The sequence below is a fragment of the Suricata suricatta genome, chromosome 5 (assembly GCF_006229205.1).
Source record: "Suricata suricatta isolate VVHF042 chromosome 5, meerkat_22Aug2017_6uvM2_HiC, whole genome shotgun sequence".
NCBI classification, from domain to species: Eukaryota; Metazoa; Chordata; class Mammalia; order Carnivora; family Herpestidae; genus Suricata; species Suricata suricatta.
The window spans coordinates 8323221-8345540 of NC_043704.1; the positions used below are offsets into that span (position 1 = coordinate 8323221).

At 46.1% G+C, this 22320-nt stretch overlaps 1 protein-coding gene across 2 annotated transcripts in view; it reads left to right on the forward strand.

Annotated features, from left to right (window-relative positions):
• Positions 1–2312: 2312 nt before the first annotated feature.
• Positions 2313–22320, forward strand: part of ERG (ETS transcription factor ERG) — a 250245-nt gene continuing 230237 nt past the window's right edge. For both annotated transcript variants that reach the window (XM_029938944.1, XM_029938946.1), the window contains exon 1: positions 2313–2532. The gene's annotated coding sequence lies outside the window, so the exon portion shown is untranslated. The remainder of the gene's footprint in view (positions 2533–22320) is intronic.

Sequence of the window (22320 nt, forward strand, 5' to 3'; positions counted from 1 at the left end):
CTCGCCTCCGGTAAGTCCCGCGCCCCGCGCGCTCTGCGCGGCTCCCGCGCGGGCGGCGTTGGGGACGCAGCGGCAGGGTGGCCGGCCCTTCCGACGGCGCGGTGACAGGTGGGGGCGTGCGACACAGACAGGGACGCCTCGCTGCTGCCCGGGGTCCCCGGGGGAGGCGCGCGGGGTCCCGGGCAGGACGGAGGGGAGCAGGCACCCCGAAGTCGGCGGGTCTCGTCGGTGAAACGAGGCATAAAAGCCTGCTCCTTCTTGTCGCGGTGGGAGTAGGTGTTGCCTGAAAGCCCACTCCGGGCTGGAAGTGGGGACCACCGGACGTGGACTAGGCTGTCACTGCCTGCTGGGTCCTTGCACGCACCGGCTGTCCTCCGACGTCGCTCCAAACCCAGGGACACCGGGCTCTGTCTCTTTCTTCTCCCCTCTCTCTCTGTCTTGTCACCTTCTGACACTTGAGCCTGCAGCTCTTATGTTTGCCTGCTTACGGTTTGCCACCTTAATTGGGGGTTCTTGGCATGTTTAAAAACGTAGCCTGTATTTTTTTTTATCAGCTAGCCTTCTGTCTGAAATCCATCATCCATTTATTGCTATTACACATTGATAGATGGCTTACAAAAAGTACTTCTAGAGTTGTTTTTAGTATTTTTAAGCCTAAAACTTAACTGCTATTATTAATAGCAGACTAGACTGCCCTGTAAACGGATAAACAATTTTAATGCAGATGTGGACTTAATGCAGCTCGTTGATATACGGGTAATTTCGTTGATCCTTCAAAAGAACATATTCATATGGGCCACAGATTTCACACTCATGTGTCTGTAGTTCAAGAAACTTTCAATGAGAATGAAAAACTTCTTCTTCCCTGGGTGACATACCATAGCACATTGAGTGTATTTCTCATTGAAACTAGTTTTGGGTGTTTTAGGTTCTCTCCAAGTAGTTTAGAGCCCTTGACCAGCTTCAGCTTCCCATCTTCCTATCACCCAGAGAACTGTCACCTTCCTAGGATTAACCCCTGCAATGCTGGGTACCCCTTGTGTGGGCTCCTTCATTCCTGGGAAGGCCCAGCAACAAACCCAACCAAAGTGCTTCAGTGGGTGTCGGATTATGAATGAGCTAATGATACCATATCATCGGAGTTACAAATCTAGTGGGAGCTGGGTGAGCTGTGCAAACTCGGTGGCTAGCACATGAAGTTTCATAATTCTAAAGAAAGGCTTTGTGAGCGCTTACCCACATCACAAATGCTGCTTGCGGTTTGGTAATCCTAGCTTCATTTGGAGTCGGTGACATTTGGACGTTGCACTATACTGGCGAATGGGTATTATATCTTTTGATTTATAGGTTTCAGAATATATCATTCCAGTTACACTTAAAATTACAGTGTCTCCTTTTTTTCTGACACTCTGTCATGACTTCATTTTAATTTAAAAAATTCAGGGTAGGCTTGTGATACGGTATTTTACATGAGTCTGTTATTTCTTGATGAGTGCCTGAGGTTTTAATCCGATGTTCCTCCTTTATTTAAAATCTTGAAAATCAGCATTTACCATTGAATGGATAATGTAATGTAATGTAACCCAATCTTTCCTCTCCTTCTCATGCTTTGTTTTGGTATTATAGAAAAAGCTTGTTGAGTTTCTAATCTCATAAAAACCCAATATTTTATTTGTGGTAAGAGCTAAAATCCCAGGGAAATGCCACCTATATCTGTAAGAAGTAAAGCATCTCCAAAAGATGTCAAAATTGATTTTTAACTTAGGTACTATTGTAAAATATCAGGCATATGACGTGCATGTATGGAGTATATCATGTCTCCTATCATAGGTAAACAGATCATAAAAAACTTCCAACTTTTTTCCTAAAATTAATGTCAGCTCTGATTTTTTTCTTGTTCGTTATCCTTAAACAACAAGAACATAAAATAATAAAAGGGGGAATTATTTCTTCACAAGACAGAGGAGGTGACATTCCTAGAGGCTTTTCCTATTCTTGGTGAAAACCGATAGCAGGTCAGCGTCCGTCATATGAGACGAAGTGGTGGGGAGACGTTGTCATGTTGAATAAGTGTCAGTGCTGCTCTCTCTCTCCTGGAACTCTGTCCAGGAGGTGTTGACACAGAGACATGGGCATGTTTCTAATGAGACTACGGGGCAGGGGAAGGAAGAGGTGGTGGTCAGGGTAACTTAAGTCATCACAAAACCCTGGCCTTTTGACTGTGCTCCGTGTGGGCTGGGATTGATCTCTCTAAATGCAAGTCTCTGTCACCTCCTGACTTAGTCACCCTTTGCTTCCCAGGCAAGCTTTTCCGCTGGGGAGGAGAATGCCAGAGGGGTCCTATTTTCTTTCCCTTCTCTGTGGAAGGATTCTTGGGCTTTTCCCTGGGGATGCAGTCCTTCAAAATACAGCTTTTGTTTATGATCTCCGCCTTGAATTTGAAACTATCTTAAAAACCCTGGAGTGGCATTTGTTGAGAAAAACAAGCTGACGTGCAATAGAAGTGTTCAAGTGTCTTGGACGCAGTTTCAGGTAATTTCGATGCCTGGCGGCACAAGTGCGAGTTGGGAATTTTGGGGGGACTTTGTAAGCCGCTGCGGTGCCTGGTGATGGCTCACACATCAGGCCAGTTCTCTGTATCATGGATGTTCACGGTGATCTTCTCTCTCTGGTGTTTCTTTGCACTTCTGGGTGGCTTCTTAGCCGTCAGTTAATTGGTTGTGCATTTTGCATTGTCAATATCAGCTCACATTTATTGATTTGAAGCTGTTTGTTCTGTAGATAAACAACAGGGGAGTCCAGTGATCTGGACTCGCCTCCGAGCAGTGTCTCAGAGGGATCAGTTCTACAAAAGAGTCCCTTTTCACTTCGCCTTTTATTTGTAACATTTTAGTATTTAAAGGAGAGAGGATTCAATGTCTCACGTTTGTAACATTGCATGCAGATCTAGTGAAGGTAGTGAAGGCGGGGTGATCTAAAATTAACTTTGCTAAATTTAAGTGTAAGTAAAATGTAGACAACACCAAGAAATTAAAGGGTGCGTCTAAAAATGGAGCACTGGGTCTAAGTTTTAGACTTAAACTAACTTTTAAGTTCTTCTATTTTTATGGGGACATGTCATAATCTGGAAGACCCTGATTGCGTATGAGAAATAGTAATTTAACAATGAAAGTAAGGGGTTCAGTTACCTTGACTCAGTGCACATTCAGAAGTGTGTGCAAAGAAGTGCAGTTACGTGACTTTTTCGACTTGAAAATGGCTGTGTGTGAAGACTGAAATATCCATAAAGTGCAGAAAATAAGCCTTTTTGAGTTAATTTATCACTTTTTAAAATTACGATCCGTGAGATCTGATTTAGGACAAACTGCTGGCGTGTCTAAAGGTTTTTAAAAATGAGACCTGTGGCTGCCTCCTTTTAAAACATACCTTTTAATTTTGAATCGTTTTAGTGGGAATGAGATTTTCACACATGCTGGTGTCTCATATGGGATTCTTTTTAGTAATAATATTATTCCAATAATTATTCCTGTGGAAGGGGGAGAAAAGCATCCATTCAATGAGTCGGAAAGAAAAAGACAGATGTGTGGTGATATTTTTTTAATAACAGGAAACTCAAATTTTCACTTAATTAAAGGCTCGGCAAAGGTTCCCAAATCTTAATTTAAAAGTGAAGACGAGGGGTGCCTGGGTGGCTCAGTGGGTTAAGTGGCCCGGCTCAGGTCACAATCTCGCACTTTGTGTGTTCAAGCCCCGTGTCGGGCTCTATGCTGACAGTTCGGAGCCTGGAGCCTGCTTTGGATTCTGTGTCTCCCTCTCTCTCTGCCCCTCCTCTGCTCAGGTTCTCTCTCTCTCTCTCTCTATCTCTGTCTCTCTCTCTCTCAAAAATAAATAAATGTTAAAAAAGAAAAAGTGAAGATGTGTGTTTGCTTCTCAGTTTGGGTCCAGGGGAGCAAAGGAGGTAAGCCCTGTTTGGTGATGTACTGTTGTTGCTGTATTTCTGTTATCCTCTGTTTCTGGTGGAAAGATTCATTTTTTAAAAAAAAATTTGTTTGTTGGTTTTTTTATTTATTTTTGAGAGACAGAGAGAGACAGCATGAGCAGAGGAGGGTCAGAGAGAGAGAGGGAGATACAGAATCTGAAGACAGGCTCCAGGCTCTGAGCTAGCTGTCAGCACAGAGCCTGATGCGGGGCCTGGGGTCCCAACCCACAAACCGCGAGATCATGACCTGAGCCAAAGTTGGATGCTCAACCACCTGAGCCACCCAGGCACCCCAGGGAAGATTCATTTCCTCTGAGACAGAGTGGAAGTGCGGGTTATGGATTCTCGGGGCTTAGTAATTTAGCTAAAGTTGCTAAAGTTGCAAAGTAAAAGGAAGAGGGAATTGGAGCTTGCACATTTTTCTGTGTTCCAGGCAGGGAGGTCCGCGTGACCGCCTTGGGTACAGTCATACACTGCATCTGGGAAATGGGCTCACTGGTGTCCTCATCTTTTGTCTGAACTAAGCTGGACCTCAGAAGCTGTTACTCTTGGGAGCCGGAGGAGAAGCCCAAGGTCTTAGCCTGCCTGCTAACGACCTGTTGCCTTAGCAGAGTAAATTGATTGGAATTGGCAGTGGGAGAAGTCACATCCCCATTCGGTGTCACTGAGGCTGGGGATTCTGCTTGAAGCCAAATGAATGAGGATCTCGGGCTTCTGAGAGGAGATTGAAAGGACCTGTCAGGGGGAGCCTGGTGGAGGGGGAGGGGCTGCTAGGGCCCTGGGCAGTGCACGGGGGACCCCCGGAGTGATCCAGGGGGCCTCCAGGATCCTTACCTGGGCCTGCATAGCTCTAAGCTGAGTATGTGTTCTAGTAAAGAAAATGTTTGGAGACACAACCACTGACAACTCAACGTAAAACTCTTTTTTTTTTAAGTTTTTTTATTTTGAGAGCAAGTGCAAGCAAGCCAGGGAGGGGGAGAGAGAGAGAAAGAGAGAGAGAAAGAGGGAGAGAGAAAATCCCAAGTAGGCTCTGCTGTCAGCACAGAGACCAACTCTTGATTTGAACTCATGAACCATGAGATCATGACCTGAGCCCAAACCAAGAGTCTGATGCACCCAAGTGCCCCTCAGGATTCACTGTTTTAAAGTTTTTTATGTTTTTTTAAATTTATTTTTGAGAGACAGAGAGAGACAGTGTGAGCAGGGGAGGGTCAGAGAGAGAGGGAGACACAGAATCTGAAGCAGGCTCCAGGCTCTGAGTGAGCTGTCAGCCCGGAGCCTGATGTGGGGCTCGAACCCAAGAACCGTGAGATCATGACCTGAGCCAAAGCCGGGCGCTTAACTGACTGAGCCACCCAGGCGCCTCTCAATATTAAACTTTTTAAAAAAATTTTTGCTGGAAACTAAGGTTTCTTTTTTTATTTAATAGTTTATTACCAAATTGGTTTCCATATAACACCCAGTGCTTCTCCCCACAAGTGCTCCCCACCATGACCATCACCCCCTTCCCTCCCTCCCCCTCCCCCTTCAGTCCACAGTTTATTTTCAAACAGAGGACCATAGGGAGAGGAAGGTGGAATATTAAACTTTTAAATGAAATGGTTTAGAAAGCTACAGTTTCTTGTATAAGGGAGCGAGGCAAAAACATATAGGAAAGAAACTGCCCGCTCAGGCACCCTGTGAGATCTCAGACTTTGAGGGCCTTCTCATTAAGATTAGATCCAACCTCACGGAGCTGCTGCCACATTTACAAATCTGGGTCTCTAATTGCACAGAATGTAACCTCGTCTGGTGCAAGGCTGGCTCTTTTTGCAGCGTAAGCCTCGGCAGCGATATGACAGGATAAGCAAAAGCCGAGGAAAATTTGCTTCTTCAGGATCGGAAAGCACTTTCTCGTCTCTGTGACCCGGGCGGTAACATTTACTTCACTGCGGAGTTCTAAAATAGAAATAATGCCAATAAAGATCAAAAGCAGGGAATGCTGCGGGTCTTTTCCGGAGGAGGCACGTTAACTCAGCATCTTACCAATACTTCCTCCAAGCTCTGAAACCCAGATGAAAGTCCCTGTTCCGGAGGCAGCGGCAGGGAGTGCCCAGTGCTGCTTGAGGTCTAAGAGAGAGAGGATTTCATAGTATCGGAATAGTATCGGTTCTGAAGCAGCCTGCCAGCACCGCTCACCATGTAACTTGATGTATTTTTGCAGTTTTCTAAGACTTAAAATATAGGTGATGAGACAGAACATTCCAGATGGACAGCTTCTCCCGAACATTCCGTACCTAAACGGTCAAACCAGAGATAAGTCAGTAAAGTCATCCCATAAATATGTAGACCCCACAGTGAACTACCAGGAGACAGAGAAGGGCTTACATTTGTATGCGTATTAGTTAGCTTCAGTAGACAGTTTCCCTTTGCGAACATTAAGCATTAAGTCATGCGAACTTTTGTTTATGAGTGTTACGCAGCCTGGGGATGTGTTTCTCGACCAAAGAGCACCAGCCACAGAGAGACACGGGGGGCGCGCGTTGATTAGGGACTGTGAAGGCCCTGGATAGATCTAGAGATTCGACACACAGCTGCAGGTTTAGTGGGGAGAGTCAGAAAATTCCACAGTGGAGCTTCACCCTTCCACCTGTCTGACTCTAGCCATCGGCGACCGCCTGATTTATTCTTTCTCCAGCGAATCGTATTGACATCACGTAACTAGGATGCCAGCTCTTTTCACTCCAAAGAGCTAAGAGCGTTCACTCTGAAAGCCCACATCCACGTGGAAATTAGTGCAGGGCAGGGGGTGTGCCCAAGAACGAGGGGAATGCCGGCAGGCAGAGATGGGGCCGGGGCCGGCTTCCATCCAGGTTGTGACGGTTGGTTCAGGACGCCGGCAGAGGAGGGGATCTTCTGGGTCACAGACAGGTACTGGAAGAGGGTCCAGAAAGTGCAGGGAATGTATCAGGGAAGGGCATGCCGCCTTCCTCGACTGTGTTACTGCCTCACATTCTGTGTAAGGTGCCACGTAGGGCCCTGCTGGGGAGCCTCAGGTTAAACCTTCAGGAAGTTGAGCTAAGGAAAGGGAGGAAGAGAGAGAGGGTGAAGGTGGGAACGAGAGAGGAGGTGACTTCGTATGCTGACAAAAGTGGCTCATGCAGGTCTGCTGCCTGTGTGCAGGTCGGGCCTGGGTGATGGTGACCAGGGCCCCAGGCCGGGCGGTAACCGAGGCGGTGGCCCCAGGGGGCCTCTACGTCAAGTGCTAGATTGGTGGTGGCCATGACGGACACCATCCATGCCACGCACTAGAAGCTTCTTATCCCATCACACAGACAGAATCCGAAGCCGGCTCCAGACTCCGAGCTGTCAGCACAGAGCCCGATGCGGGGCTTGAACTCACGAATCGCGACATCATGACCTGAGCTGAAGTCAGATGTTCCAGTGACTGAGCCACCCAGGTGCCCCTACTTCTGAGTTTTTAAAACCCTTGTTGTACTGCATATATCCTTGTAGATCACTTAAAAATGTTTTTTGGAACAAGGTGGAATATAAATAAAATTTTCCATCTTATAAGAATCATAAAATCAAAGAGTGATCTAAACCAGGAAGATCCAAGAATGCTTCCCAAAGGACGAGGCATTGGGGCTGTGCCATGCTGTCGCGTGGTGTGCTGGCTCTGATTTGGCAGGGACGGGCTGCAGGCTGCGGTGGGCAGGGGTGAGGGGCCTCAGGCCCTGCTGTGTTCAGGGTGTTGGATGTGCTACTTGGGAGCTTGGGGTCATGTAGCTGCCCAGGAGCTGCCCAGCCCTTCTTGGTTCTGGAAGGACCAATCTACACATTTATTTCAATGTCCTAAGTGTGAAGTTATTTTTTAAAAAAATATTTATTTTTGAAAGAGAAAGAGAGAGAGGGCATAAGTGGGGAAGGGGCAGAGAGAGAGGGAGACACAGGATCAGAAGCAGGCTCCAGGCTCTGAATTGTCAGCGCAGAGCCCAATTCGGGGCTCGAACCCACGAACCGCGAGATCATGACCTGAGCCGAAGTTGGATGCTTAACTGACTGAGGCCCCAAGGGCCCCCCAAGTATGCAATTAAAATAGGGAATAAAATAAGCTTGCAAAAAGGAAGAGAGTGTGTGGGTTTGGAGGGTTGTAACTGACACTGGGTGCCCCAGATGGTGGACGAATGGGTGCGTGTCACCGTAGGTCACTCTCACCGCACTCTTTGGAGGAAGGGCCCTTCTTGTCCCCATTTTCCAGAAGAGCAGAGTGAGCCTCTGGAGTGCCAAAGCCAGTCTCACAGATAGAAAGAGCCTGCAGAATCAAGTTCTGGAATCTGTGTCTGGATTCCCGTGGTCAGAGCGAGAGCCCCCTTACGGGAAGTGACAGGGAGGGAGCGTGGTGACACACAGGCAGAATCAGTGGGAGGTCAGAGCAGCACTGGCCAGAGAGAATGGAGTGCAAGCCTCATGTCTAGTTTTAAATATTTTAGCAGCCACGTTAAGAAAGAAAAACTGGCTAATTTCATTTTAACAATGGATTTCATAGAATATAACGTGCAAAGTATTTCAAGTGCAGTGCATATAAATATTGGTGAGATATTTTGCATTATTATTTTTATATATTACATCTTCAAGATCCAATGTGCAGTTTATACTTACAGCCCATCTCAGGCTGGACTGACCGTATTTCAAGGACTCAGCAGCCCCATGCAGCTAGTGGCTGCCGTATTGGATGGTACAGGTTTCGAATCTCTGGTATAGGAGCTCCTATTTAATGTACTCGGTAGCCATGAAATCTGTGATATAACTCGCTCACAGGAATAGAGTGATGTGGCATTGTGTCTCTTTGGCTACCACCCGGAATGTCACCGTGGGACCAGCTAGGATGGCCACAAAAAACTGAATGCTTGCACCACACATTCAGTACTAAATCTGCACTTTTCAAATTGGACGGAAAATACATATATAATTTTCTGTTGACTCACTTAATTCTTCTAAAGAGCAAAATCAGAGATCTACTTTCAGACTGACCCTTCGCACGCCTGGTAAGGAGGACGTGCTGCTTTGATTGGAATCACGTGCTCGGACAACTTCGTGAGTGAAAAAATCTTACTTGACTGTTCCCTGTTTAAAGATAATTCCAGTAGGATGACAGAGTTCTTATTTTGCATGTGGACAGTTTCTTGGGAAAAACACAGCTTATCATTTTGAAGAATAGCAGGCTTGGGGTCCTGAGGTCCCCGAGGAGGAAAGAACATCAGTGAGGTGGATTGTGGCAGAATTAAGTTTCAAGAGCACGGATTCACACATTTGGTAACGGCAGGTTCATCTAACGTAGGCCTCTCCCGCTTCGTGGAGCACTCAAGTTCATGGCAAAGTCTTACAAAGTCAGTTGTGTCTTTCATACGTTGCTTGTCATTATCAGTGTGCCATGTGTCTGCCTTTGAATAGCTGACCTCGTTACTGTATGTAAGCTTCGATGTGCAGATTTAATTTAATTTTTATACAAAGTGAAAAAAAAAACCTTCCTACTGTAGATTCTTAGTCTTCCACATTTCCCTGAGTAAGAAATTTGTTTTCAGCTTCAGTGCCTGTTTTGCAGCAAACCTTTCCTCTGTGCTTCCTTGTAAATGGTTTGTTTTCATTATCGCTGCTGCATGATAAGGGAATTTCCCTCTCCTTGTTCTGGTTTCTTTTTCCCAGTGGGCAATGCTTACTGTAAAAAAACAAAACAAAGAAAACAAACAAACAAAATGCCAAACACACAAGAAAACTTTTTTTAAAAAACATTTTTTTATGATTTTTATTTATTTTTGAGACAGAGATAAACAGCACATGAATGGGGGCGGGGCAGAGAGAGAGGGAGACAGAATCCGAAGCAGGCTCCAGGCTCTGAGCTGTCAGCACAGAGCCCAACGCGGGGCTTGAACCCAGGAACCGTGAGATCATGACCTGAGCTGAAGCCAGATGCTTAACCGACTGAGCCACCCAGGCGCCCCAAAAACTGTTTTAAGTAAAATGCACGTGGCTGTTCTCAACTTTCATCACCGTATCAAATCTAACACCTAATTTCTGTGCAGTTATCAGGCAACCGAACAGAAGGGACAAAGAATATTGTGATTTATTTAAAAAAACAAACAAATCAACAAACCCAAATCTCGAAATGAATGAACGGGGCTGTAGGCTCTTATCTGTGCTATCGCTGGTCTCTGGGTGCTGGGGCACTTTATTATACGGCCATCATGGGATGCACAAAACAGCAAGAATATTTATCTTGCATCCAGTAGCCTCCGCTGCTTTCACACCCGGACACCAAATCTGGTTTTGCAGTCGAATCCCGTTCCATTCACCAGGGAGCCTCGGCTACCAGGTGAGATCCTTCTCAAAGTAACTGCAGTTCTGTTCTGGGGCTACCACGTGTCCACTGGATGCCGCAGGCCACGTCTAACCTACCGGTTCCCCCGGGAGTACAAATTTAATTTAAGGTCTAAATTGTATTTGAGAAGTCTGAAGCGCATTAAGCCTTCTGAAATAATTCACTTGGGGTTATGTTCAGTGAACATGTGTAAATATGAGAATGTGCAAGGCGAGTGGTCTCTGCAGAGAGTGGGTACGAGACTGCATTGATGTAAGCCACATGTGTTTGGAGTCTTGGAGGAAAATCCGTGTCACTGCTGGCGACCAGAACTTAGGCTGGCCGGGAAGGTTTATGTCCAGTCGCTTCTGCGTTGGGTCCCTGCCATGTCATCAGGGAAGACCTTGGAGACAGATGGCTTAAATGCAGGGTTGTTGGGCCAGTGGGCACAGCTGTGAGCTGTGGCTCAGGGAAGGTGACAGAGAGCCAGAGGGGCTCTTTCACCCCTGTCCCCAACTGGTTCCCCACGAGCTTCTCAGGTTGGGTGTTTGCGGGTGGGGAGTGGCCAACATATTCTCTTGGAAGCTGCTGTGTTTAATTAGACTTGGGTTAATAACGACAATCATAGAGCGTTTCCCTTCTGGCTGACCAGCTTTCGGGTGCTGGGGGTGGGTGCGAAGATGTGACAGAAACAAGCTAGAGAGCTGCCTCTTCAGGGAGGACTCTGAGCGTTGCTAAGCACTCCCTCTTCCTGCTGACCTCTGGGTGGACCCTTCTCCCCACTCCCAGGCACCAGAATCTTCCATCTCTCCTGCACCCACCTGGTCCCCTGAGGTATACGTGTGGCCCGCGTTTGAGGGGGCAGTGCTAGCGAAATTTCACCTACCGTGGGCACGCACAGGGGCTAAAAGAAACAAGCCGGCGAGTCTAATGAAATCAGGCTGCAGATCTGAAGCGATTTTGGAATATCCTTCTCTGCTTTCTGTCCTGTGTCTGGTTTTCATGGAAATTTGTGTCTGGGAATGAGAGGGAATCAGAGTGGATTTGCTGGAGGCAGGTGCCTGCCTTTTTGGCTTTGGCCATTAGGAGTTAGGTCCAGGGGCCTCCTCAGAGGAGGGGAGGGACACTGAGGTCTTAGGAGAGTTGATGAGCACCATACAGTCTTTATAAGACAGGGGGGAGTTTTTCAGACTTCCTGATTTTTGAAAATTATTCATAAGTCTGCCCTAGTCTGGAAGTTTTAGGACAGAAAGCACACTCCACTTATTGTCCATGCTCCATAAATTATCCTTTGAGGTTGTCACAATGTTATTTCTATAGTCTGTGATGCCGCCCGTGTGCGTAACTTCCGAGATTATGAGTACAACGACTCCATTTCTTTCTCCGCCAAGGGCTTGGCCAGCTTGGGTCAGGAAGACGTGTGGTGGCATCATGGATGGCCCTGCTGGAAATACAGGCTCTGTCCCGAGACCTTGGGACTCCATTCTGGGCCACCCTCGATGAGAGAAGTGGTGGGAATGAGGAGCAGAGTTAGTTACATTTGCACTGACAAGTGGAGCAAGACTGAGCACCATTTTATAGTCTTTGCTCCAAGCAAGTAAAACAAGAATGGCATATCAGGGATTCGAGAAAGTTAAATGCATGCTTGCCTTTTGGAAGGAGCAAGATGTGTAACAGACTCAGGCAAGAAGGCAAAGCTCCCTGCCTTGGCTACATCATAGGAACTGAAAAGGTGTCCTGAGAAATCTTGGGCTGGTAGACACTTAAAAAATGGGTCACTGGTTTCCAGTAACTACGCTCATCTGCTTCGTTTGTCTCAGACCATTAGCACTTTGTTTCTTTCCTTTGTAACTTTTTTTTTTCTTTGGTTTCTTTTTGGGTTTGTGTCTGGTGCTCGACACCCAAGAGGCGATGTGTGTGTGACGCGTTAGCTAAAGAGCGTAGTAGGGGAACCTCAGTCTTCTAGAAGTCATGATGGGGACGTCCCAGACAGATTGGGGTACGTGCAGGCAGCTTTGATCACTGAGGTGTTGGTGCTAAACACATCGAGACAAAGTGAAGTTTTGGGATGTAGATCCCTTAGGCTTAAATTCGTGTTTTCCACTGTTTTCCATGACCAGTACCCTACAGTGGGGTCTTTGCAGACATTCTTCACACACACCCCCTTCTCCTCCATGTGAATCTAACACCACAGGAAGCCTGTATGTCTGTTTAGGAATTTTATGGTATACATATTAAGTGTGTGTGTGTGTGTGTGTGTGAGTGTGTGTACACAAATTCAGGTGTAATTTGTACATCATACATGAAAAGAGGGAAGACTTTTCTTATCCTCTGAGAACTGATTTTAGTCTCTTTGGGAATGCGTGGCTTAAGTACACACTCCCCATGCTTGGCTTTAAAATTTTTTTTTAATATTCATTTTTTGAGAGAGAGAGAGAGAACACAAGCAGGAGAGGGGCAGAAAAAGGGAGACACAGAATCTGCAGCAGGCTTCAGGCTCTGAGCTGTCAGCGTGGAGCCCAATGCAAGGCTCAAACCCACTAACCGTGAGATCATGACCTGAGCTGAGGTCAGACGCTCAACCAGTTGAGCCACTCTGTCTAAGAGGAGGGAGGGCACCTGCCCCAGAACGTGGCCTGAAAACGGACAGTGGTGAAGCAGAAACCTATTGACAGCTCGGGCTGCATTTCTCCGTGGGTTTTGTGAAACATGCAGATTCCAGACCACACGCTCCTTCTGCTTGGGAGAAGGTACTAGGACGCTCAGTGGACTTGGGTGGACCAGATGACATGGGCTGCTGGGACACCCCAGCTGCAAAAACAAGACCCCAGAGGCAGCTGGCCTCTTGTGCCATAGCCCTTGCCTTTACTTCTGGGTCTGGACAGGAGCAGCCCCCGGTCTCCACACACAGCCTCCTCCGCGCCCGCCCCCCCCATACATGCGGGTCGTGCGGCAGATCTGTTACAGCTGGAGCACACTGACGCCCGTGTCTCCCCTCCAGTAAAAATGGAAATATAGTAAAGAATAAACAACCAAGAGGGACATGCTGAGCTTCCACCGAAAATCAATCAGAAGAGAAAAACACTTGGGCCGGCGTCAAGAGAAACAAAACCGAGCCAGCACAGATTTTTATGAAAATGATCATTGAATAGTATTTCCATGAAAAGGCAGCTGACTCAGAGTCGGAGGGGTGAGTGTCCCGTGAGGCAGACCAGAGTCGGAAGGGCCCGCCCACGCCCGGCTGACAGCCCCGCTCAAGCCGTTTCCAGAAGTGACCCAACCATCCCGAAAATAGGAGAAAGTACAGGAGGGAGAAGCCAGGTCCTTAGGCAGGGAGAGAATGTGTGTTGTGGAAGTGCCGAGCTCGGGGAGAATCTAACGCCGCGTTGAGTTTCTCCTCCCCAGAAGCAGCCCCACAAATAACCCTCTTGCGCCCAGAGAAAGCTGTGCGGCACAGTCCCTGATCTTCTAGAAGGGCGAAGTGAGGAAAGGGATGTTACTGTGAGTGCTGGGGCAGGCAGATGAGGTGTTTTATTTAAGTGCTTACCTCCGGTTCATGGCATAGGAGGGTTCTGGTGTTTTCTGCGAGTCTATTTCCTTCTGGAGCATCACCAGGAAGCTTGCTTCCATCTGAGACGGGAGACCCAGGGGTTATGTGAGCGTCGACTGGGGGCTGCCCCGCGGAACCCCTGGGCTCCCTCTGCTCCTCCCCCCGTGCCGCCGGGGCGTTGTATCTGGAATGCAAAAGGTACGTTTTCGTGGATTCTTTTTGTCTATTTTGTCTGCGTTTTAAGAGATGCTGAACTCCAAGCAAGTACCGGCTGGTTGTGAACGGTTGCTCTCCTTAACCTTTTATTTCCAAATGGCCTCTTTTTAATATCTTACAGACAGACGTTAGCTTGAGTCAGCAGTGATCCGCACTCAGGATTTTGACAATTAGCCGCAGAATGACTGAAAGTTAGGTCATGGTCACATGGAGCACAGACTTGGAAGTTTATGAATGCTTGCCCTTAAAAATCACTAAAAATAACCTCTTCACACTACGCCTCCACACAGAGTAGGGGATGCCAGAGTAGAAAAATCACCTCGTTATCTGCTTTTTGGCAGTAGGGTTGGTTAGATGACATACCACAATGTGTGCCTAACACTGACGTGAAATTCATTTATATTATAGGCTATCTATTCTATCTTCTGTGACTGTAGCTGATATGTACTTTGCTATGCTCTTTCTGGGGAATTCTCTTTGAACTTCGTAATTGGGACTTTTGATTACAAAACAGTCCAGGAACTTGGAAAACACTGATGGTCCTAATGAACCAGGGGTCAGTGCTGGCCCAATGTCCATCCACATCTATATCTAGAAAGAGGAAATTTCCACCCCTGTTTAGCTTCCTAGACCATTTCACACTTGTTTCACTACTTGGCTCTCTTTTATTCAGTATGATTTTTGTATGGCATTTTTCCTCCCCAAATCTTACAATAATTGTAAGCTCTTACATATACCCCCCCACACACACAAACACAATGTATTATATAGGTTACCTGTATGCATATTACATTATACTACAGTACGTATGTTACAGTAAACCTGTATTATAATAACCTGGTCATCAGAGCCTAGAATTAAGGTCAGATTGTCTCTTCCTAGACCACATTCAAAGAAAACTGAGGAGGACCCCAGTCGTACTGAATTTTAATCTCCTGCTAATTACTCAGGCGGAAAAAGACTGGTCTATGCTGTTCTCCTTCTAAGGGGTTTCTGTAGACCCAGGCACCTGCGGTCAGTGTAGAGGAGGCTCCAGGATGCTAGGAAACCACACCTCAACACCAGCCTTCATGACTGGGACCTAGGAAAAGTGCTTTTTGTAATGGAAAGGTGAAATCCGCTTTAAGAAAATAAGATTTAAAATTTTTTTAATGTTTATTTTTGAAAGAGAGAGAGACAGAGAGATACACAGAGCAAGAGCAGAGGAGAGGCAGAGAGAGAAAGAGACACAGAATCCCAAGCAGGCTCCAGGCTCAGAGCTGTCAGCACAGAGCCCAACACAGGGCTCAAACCCACAAACTGTGAGATCGTGACCTGAGTCGAAGTCGGATGCTCAACCGACTGAGCCACCCAGGTGTCCCAAGAAAATAAGACTTTTAAAAGCAAAGATGTTTCCCCATCTTGTGTGATGTAGTAAATGGAAACATCTTTTAAACAGATTCATGTACTCCATAGGAATATTGTCACACTGATTTGCAGAAAGTCACCTGCTCACTGGAGCCATATTTTTCCCCAGAAAAGAAAGTGAATGAGGATCCCTGCTTTTTGACTTCTCTTTCTGGCTTGGCCCTGAGTCAGGCTGGCCTATCCAACTCCACACTGGGTCCAGGGAAGAGTGTGGCTGGAGACGCTTGTAGGGAGGATGTCCAAGCCCACCAACATTTGTTGTGTGGAGCAAGGTGGGCAGAGAAAGGGACTTCATGTTTGGTCACGCCCATCCCTGAGGATCCCAGCTTTCCACACCCCTACCCATGAGTGGTTCCGGTGAGCTCTCAGCTGTGGGTCACCCCCTGCAGGGGATGGAATTTGTTACCCTGACCCCGTCATCAACCAACACAGACTCAAGCCGTCGTTTCTTTCCTCATATTTGCTTGACATCTCTCTGAACACACGGCGTTCAAGTAAACAGGCTGTTTATTCTTTACGTTGACTCAAAACAACGGTAGTGGGGGGGACTTCTTGGAACGACCTTGCCAGCCCTGAAAACGGCAACACACAGGTGCAACGGCAGCATTCCTTGATACCTTGGGGTCGAGTCGAATCTTCTTTTGACCTTTTGAGTGTTGTTCTTGCGGTTTTGGGCTGTTTCAGGAGAGGACTGAATTGAACGGGTTCTTTTGTTCTTCAGAGCACCTAGTGTCTCTGTGTGGGGGAAAGACTGCTTCTCTGTAAAGAAACCACTTCCCTGTTAAATAAAAGCACCAGGGACTCCAGACCTTGCTGTTGGCTGTGCCATGTGTCAAGCTTAGAAGGAGGAAGAATTGTGTCCTCTCTCTGTCCCCTTGCAGAACCGCACCCTGGCACCTGTAGGTGAATTCACGGAGTGCCTGTGGGCACCGGCTATGTCCACAAAGATGCTTTTGTTCCCCCCTACTTTGGGGTTTAGTCCTGAAACTGCTAATTAAACTGTTCCATAAATCCTCCATTAAAGGCAGTAAAACCCAATTTTAGATTTCCTGCCTGCCTAGTGTCCTGCCTGATCGCTGGTGAGAGGTGGGACCTGGGAAGCGCACTGTTCAAACCCAGCCATGTGTTAAAAGGCTTTTTCTCGAATTTTTGAGTTTGGTCGTCATGCCCCGATGGCTTTTATCTTATGTTTCAGAGGCTTCTGAAGATAACTCTTTGAAAGTCCGAGGCTTCCTTGGTTCGGTTCAGGGGACCACGTGGACCCAAGGGACCTGAGAAGGGGCTGTGAGGAATGCGTGGGGCGCCCAGTGGTTAAAGTGGATGCTGAGGGCAGTAGAGACCCTACCGTCTTTGGTGAGAACACGAGGCTCTGTGCCCTCCCAGGGGTCTGAGACTTGCCCCCTTCCTCATGTTGGAAGCTTCCTAGGAAAGTGCACACGGGTTCCAAGTGTCTGTTAGAACCGGTTCTTCCTTCCCAGTCTCCCCGTGCAGTACCTGCCACCAGTGATGCCCAGTGGTTCAGCAGTGCCGGGGTGGGGGGGATGGGGGTGTGATTTCCTCATGGTCTTCCTCACGGTCCCAGCTCCAGGATGCTCCCTCTCGACCCTCAGGCATGCATGGTTGCATTGAGGTCAGTGGGTGTAACAACGTTTCAAGGATATTTTGGGTGTGAGGCAGCCATACTTTGTTACCCACAGAGGAAAGTTGAACCCCACGAGCTGCTCTTCCACAGGAGACTTGACAGGCACCAGGGTGCCCTGGAAAGAGGCTGGTGACAGCGGTGGTGACCATATGCGTGGTTTCATTGGGCAGGTGTGAGGTGAAATCTATATGAACAGTGTTAAAATGTTTAAAACTTACAAGATGTAGTCTGTTCAGGCATTTTTGAACTTGAGAACGTGGTATCCATAATTCTTTGTTCATTGTGGAAATATTAGAACAAACAGATACAAATATTCAACTCTTTCCACATACGGATAAAAATATTTAAATCTTTCCACACTCAGACACTATGGCTACTGACAGTGCTGCATTTCATTCCAGAATAATGGTGATTCTTTTACACATATTCTTTTCCTAAAAGTAGATCATGTCACATACACATTTATATAACCTGTTTTTATTTTACTTAGTAAACCCATGGTAAATATCTGTCCACGTCAGTAAACATGTTTCATGAAATATCTTATTTCTGCCACATTATTTTAAGACTGTTTAGGATCCCATTGTATGGTCCTATCATGTTAGATTTAACTAATCCTCTTTGTTGAGTATTTAGGCTGTTTTCCATTTTCTTGATAATAATCCAGAAGTTCTCTGTGTTGGCTGTAGAATACACATGCCCAGGCCCTGTCACAGGCCAATGAAATCAGGCTTTCCTGGAAGTGAGTCTGGGGGTCAGGATTCATGCTGGACACTTTGTCAAAGCCTGGGATACATTCTTGAAAGTGGAATTGTCTGGGGCGCCTGGGTCACTCAGTCTGTTGAGCATCCGACTTCAGCTCAGGTCATGATCCCACGGTTTGTGAGTTTGAGCCCTGCATTGGGCTTTGCACTGATAAGTGTGGAGCCTGCTTTGGATTCTGGGTCTCGCTCTCTCTCTGCTCCTTCCCCATGCTCGCTCTCTAAGTCTCTCAGAAATAAATGATCATTTTTAAAAATTAAAAAAAAAGAAAGTGGAATTATGTGATCTGGGTATGTACCTTAATAGAATTTTTGATATATGTGGTAGCTTATCATTCAGAACGTTTTTTCTTTTTAAACTGTTTTACACGTTAAACTTTGAGGCTTCCAAAAGGCAGAGGATGGAAAGAATTTGTACGTGGACTTGGTGAAGGAAGAGGTTTTACGACACCAAATAAACACACTAAGCTCGTTGGCCTTTGTTTAGTTCTTTGGTATTGTGACATGACCTAGATAAACAAATGAGCATGTTCCTAAAATAATGGAGAACAGTGTACTTGGTGCCTCTTTCTCTCCATGGAGCTTTGGTCAGACCACGGGGTGGACACCATAGCCCCGGCCACCACTGAGTGGTAGTGAGTGTCACAGGACTCTAGCCTGATGCCTGTCTGGGCTCCTAACCCATCTGTAGAAATCACCCACATGTCCATCTGGTGTTGGGTTTATTCATTCTGAAGGTTCTCTATATATTTCATCACTTTTCTACTTTAATTGCTATTTTTTTTCCTCAAAAGAATGCATATGCATCAACTTAAATAGTATTTCTGAGTGTATAATGAACAATACTAGTTCTCTGCTCTCGATCTTTCCTTAGCTGTTCTTGGCTGTTCTTTGTCATTTACCTCCATATTTATAAGTCCTGGGCTCATGGCACTGATTCTCGAGTTTTTGCATTGGACAATGTCCATTTTCTGTTAGAGAAGATAAGAGTTGAGCTCATGCCCTGACCCCCCACCTTCCTCCCATACATTCTCTGTTCCTACATCCTAATAGTTAAGCAAAAATCTCAGTTAAATTAATTTTCATTTTTAGCATTATTATAACAATATGAATGTTAAAGGGAAGCTATGTGATGTGCTGCGATTACCTTTTGTCTTTTCCCAGACTTAATAACTGGGATTGAGTGTTGCCTTTGTTTTTCTATGTACTTATAAATCAGACTTCCCTCCACTCCCCTAGAAGGCTGGCATCTCCTCTCCAGGTGGGAGGGTGCATTCAGTGATCTCTCAGGGCTGTGGAGGAGAGGGAAGAGGAAGACACTTGGGAGCCTTGTGCTATCAGGCTCCAGATGAACTGGTTATTTCCCAGCACACTGTTGTTTTGGGACTTCGTTCCCTGTAAAGTCTGGGAAGGTAAAGAATTCGAAATATACACCAACCAGCAAACCCAGAGAAGCTGGTGACTGAACTGAAGGATCTTCACTTAGAATAGATTATCACTAAGAACACCTGGGTGGCTCAGTTGGTTAAGCATCCGACTTCGGCTCAGGTCACGATCTCACCATTTGTGGGTTCAAGCCCTGCACTGGGCTCTGTGCTGAGAGCTCAGAACCCTGAGCCTGCTTCGGATTCTGTGTCTCCCTCTCTCTCTGCTCCTCCCCTGCTCATGCTCTGTATCTCTCACAAATAAATAAAGATTACAAAAATTATAAACAAAAGAATAGATCATCCCGGGGAGGGCCAGCTTTGGATTCCTGATATGCCTCAGACTGTGTAGTATTCCGCAACATCTTTTGATCTATGACTTTCTTTCCCTCCTCATTTAGGGCTCTTATAGCTTAAGAGTCCATGATTCTTGTCTGTAAACATGGTGGGTCTCTTCTTTTTTGATAGTTTGTCTTATTACCTAGTGAATGGCCTTGAGTCAACACTGGCTTCCCTCTAAGTAAGGAGGTTCCCCAGACTGTACCCACTTGCCCCTCTAGACATGGGGTCCCAGTCACCCAGATAGGATTCTTTCTCTTCTGAGGACCTGGGGAGGAACTTGGATGACATTCTACAGAAATGCAGCAGTGGCCAAAGTGGGAGATCAGATACTGGACGGGCCTACGGGAGCCAAAATACATTCCTCCCTCGATAATCCCCTTGGAAATGAAAAAAAGATTCCCGCAAGTTTTTATATTCCCAGCTTTCATCTGCTTCTTACTCACAGGTGCTTCATTCCTTCACTTGAGCAAATACCTTCAGGGAAAAGGAACCAGATGTCTCTTAAAAAAAAAGAATTATTTAGCTTGAGGAAACTTTCATTCAACTAAAATTGTACATAAAAGCCCAATAAATCACTGCCTCCCCTGCTCTGCAAACAGAGGGAGTTTGTTTTGGGGGAAGCCAGTGCACTCTTGCCCTGCCCTGTCCCACCTCCCCACTGTCCTCAGACACCTTCTGCCATTGGGGACCAGCATGACAGCTGCTAGCTGGCCTGTTCTGTTCATCTCTTGTATGAGAAAATAGACAGCTGTAAAGGTCGGCTGGCCAGTATTGCAGGACAGGTGGTTGGCAAAGTTGGGGGCAGGGAGGTGTTCGCCCAGCATCTCATATCCTGCATCTATTCCAGCCTGAGTCAGGCTGGTGTCAACCGTGTTTGAACACACGTGACCCCGAACACCCACAGCCTGGCTTTCCCTCTGCGGCCGACCTTACCGTCACTTGGAAAGGTGATGGCAGAATGGTTTGTCATCACATTGTATTTTATACTCAACAGTCATGCTTTGAAAGTATCACACTAAATTCCTTTGCAGCAGTTTTTGGATTTTGGAAATCAGAATTTTTTATGTTTTTGCCATGAAGGAAGACATGACTGTGAAATTTCCTCATGATTTGTTTTCATTTAACTATTTCCTATTTGTTTATGTATCTACTAATTTTTTTTGCTACCTCAGTATAGGGTCTTTTTTTAAAAAAACTTTTAATGTTTATTTATTTTTGAGAGCCAGAGAGTGTGAGAAGGGGAGGGACAGAGAGAGAGACAGAGAGAAAGGGAGACAGAATCTGAAGCAGACTCCAGGCTCTGAGCTGTCAGCACAGAGCCTGATACAGGGCTTGAACACATGAACTGTGAGATCATTCTTGAGCCGAAGTTGGACGCTTAACTGACTAAGACCCCAGGTGCCCCTCTACTCAGGGCATTTTAAAAATGAACCTCATTGTGTTTGGAGGAGGAGAGGTAAACTTTTTTAATGTTTATTTTATTTTTGAGAGAGAGTGTGAGTTGGGGAGGACTATAGAGAGAGGGGGATAGAAGGTCTGATGTGGGCTCTACCCTGACAGCAGCGAACCCAGTGTGGGGCTCAAACACACAAACTGTGAGATCACGACCTGAGCTGAAGTCAGATGCTCAACCAGTTGAGCCACCCAGGTGCCCTGAGGTAGATGGTTATCTACACCGGATAATTAGAACCTAGTTTCTTCTTGGCACTCTTGCTGCTCATATTGTATCTCCCTGCAGAGACCCGGGGTGAGGAGCTACATGGTCCTTTTCCTTGCAGGGTAGTTCTGTCTTCAGGGCATGTTCTTTAGACTGACCTCAGATGGTCTCCACTGTGTCTTTTACCTTCTGGAATGATGCAGTAAAGTGGCTGTTTTTGCTCACGATTGGCATGATTAACCCCTAACATTGTGCCTGGTTCCTAGAAATCTTTCAGTGAATATTTATCCAGTAATTTCAAAACTGAACAAGTGAATGAATGAATACTTGATGGATCTTCGTATATTTCAAATGAATATTTCCTTAAACGTCCCTTTTGCAGACAAAACACAGCTAGTTTTTTTAAACCTTATTTTATACAGTATGTTTTTTAGAGCTGTCATATGTTGATTTTTATATGTATGGACGTATATTTTTTTCTATCAGTGTTCTTCTTGGAAAGTCATGACCAGAAGAGTCTCTAAGAAATCTGGGACCATTCTAAGCTGTGATCTTGGCTCCGCACTTCCTTTGACTATGTTAGATTCCGGACAGCCCCCATCACCCTGCCCTTGAAAACATTCATGTGTTTTCTTGGCCCCAAGAAATGTCCTACTAATATGATTTAACAAGTATGTGCCAAATATTTTAATTACATGAACTTCGAATGATTTGGGTATGTGAATACACGTACATTTCAGGCATAGTGTGGGAAATGACATCTTTTCTTTTGATTTTAGTCAACACCTCATAATAATTTAAAAATAGAGCGAGTAAAGCTAGAACATTTGACCTTAGAGAGCCATACATGACCTTGAACATTGAGAAAACAAAAAGAACTAGATGAACAAAACCAACCAACCAATCAAGAAAAAAACATCAAACCTGAAATGATTTCTACACATTGATCCACATTGTGGAGCAAAGGATTCACTGATAGGGATGCCATTTCTAGAACATTGACTC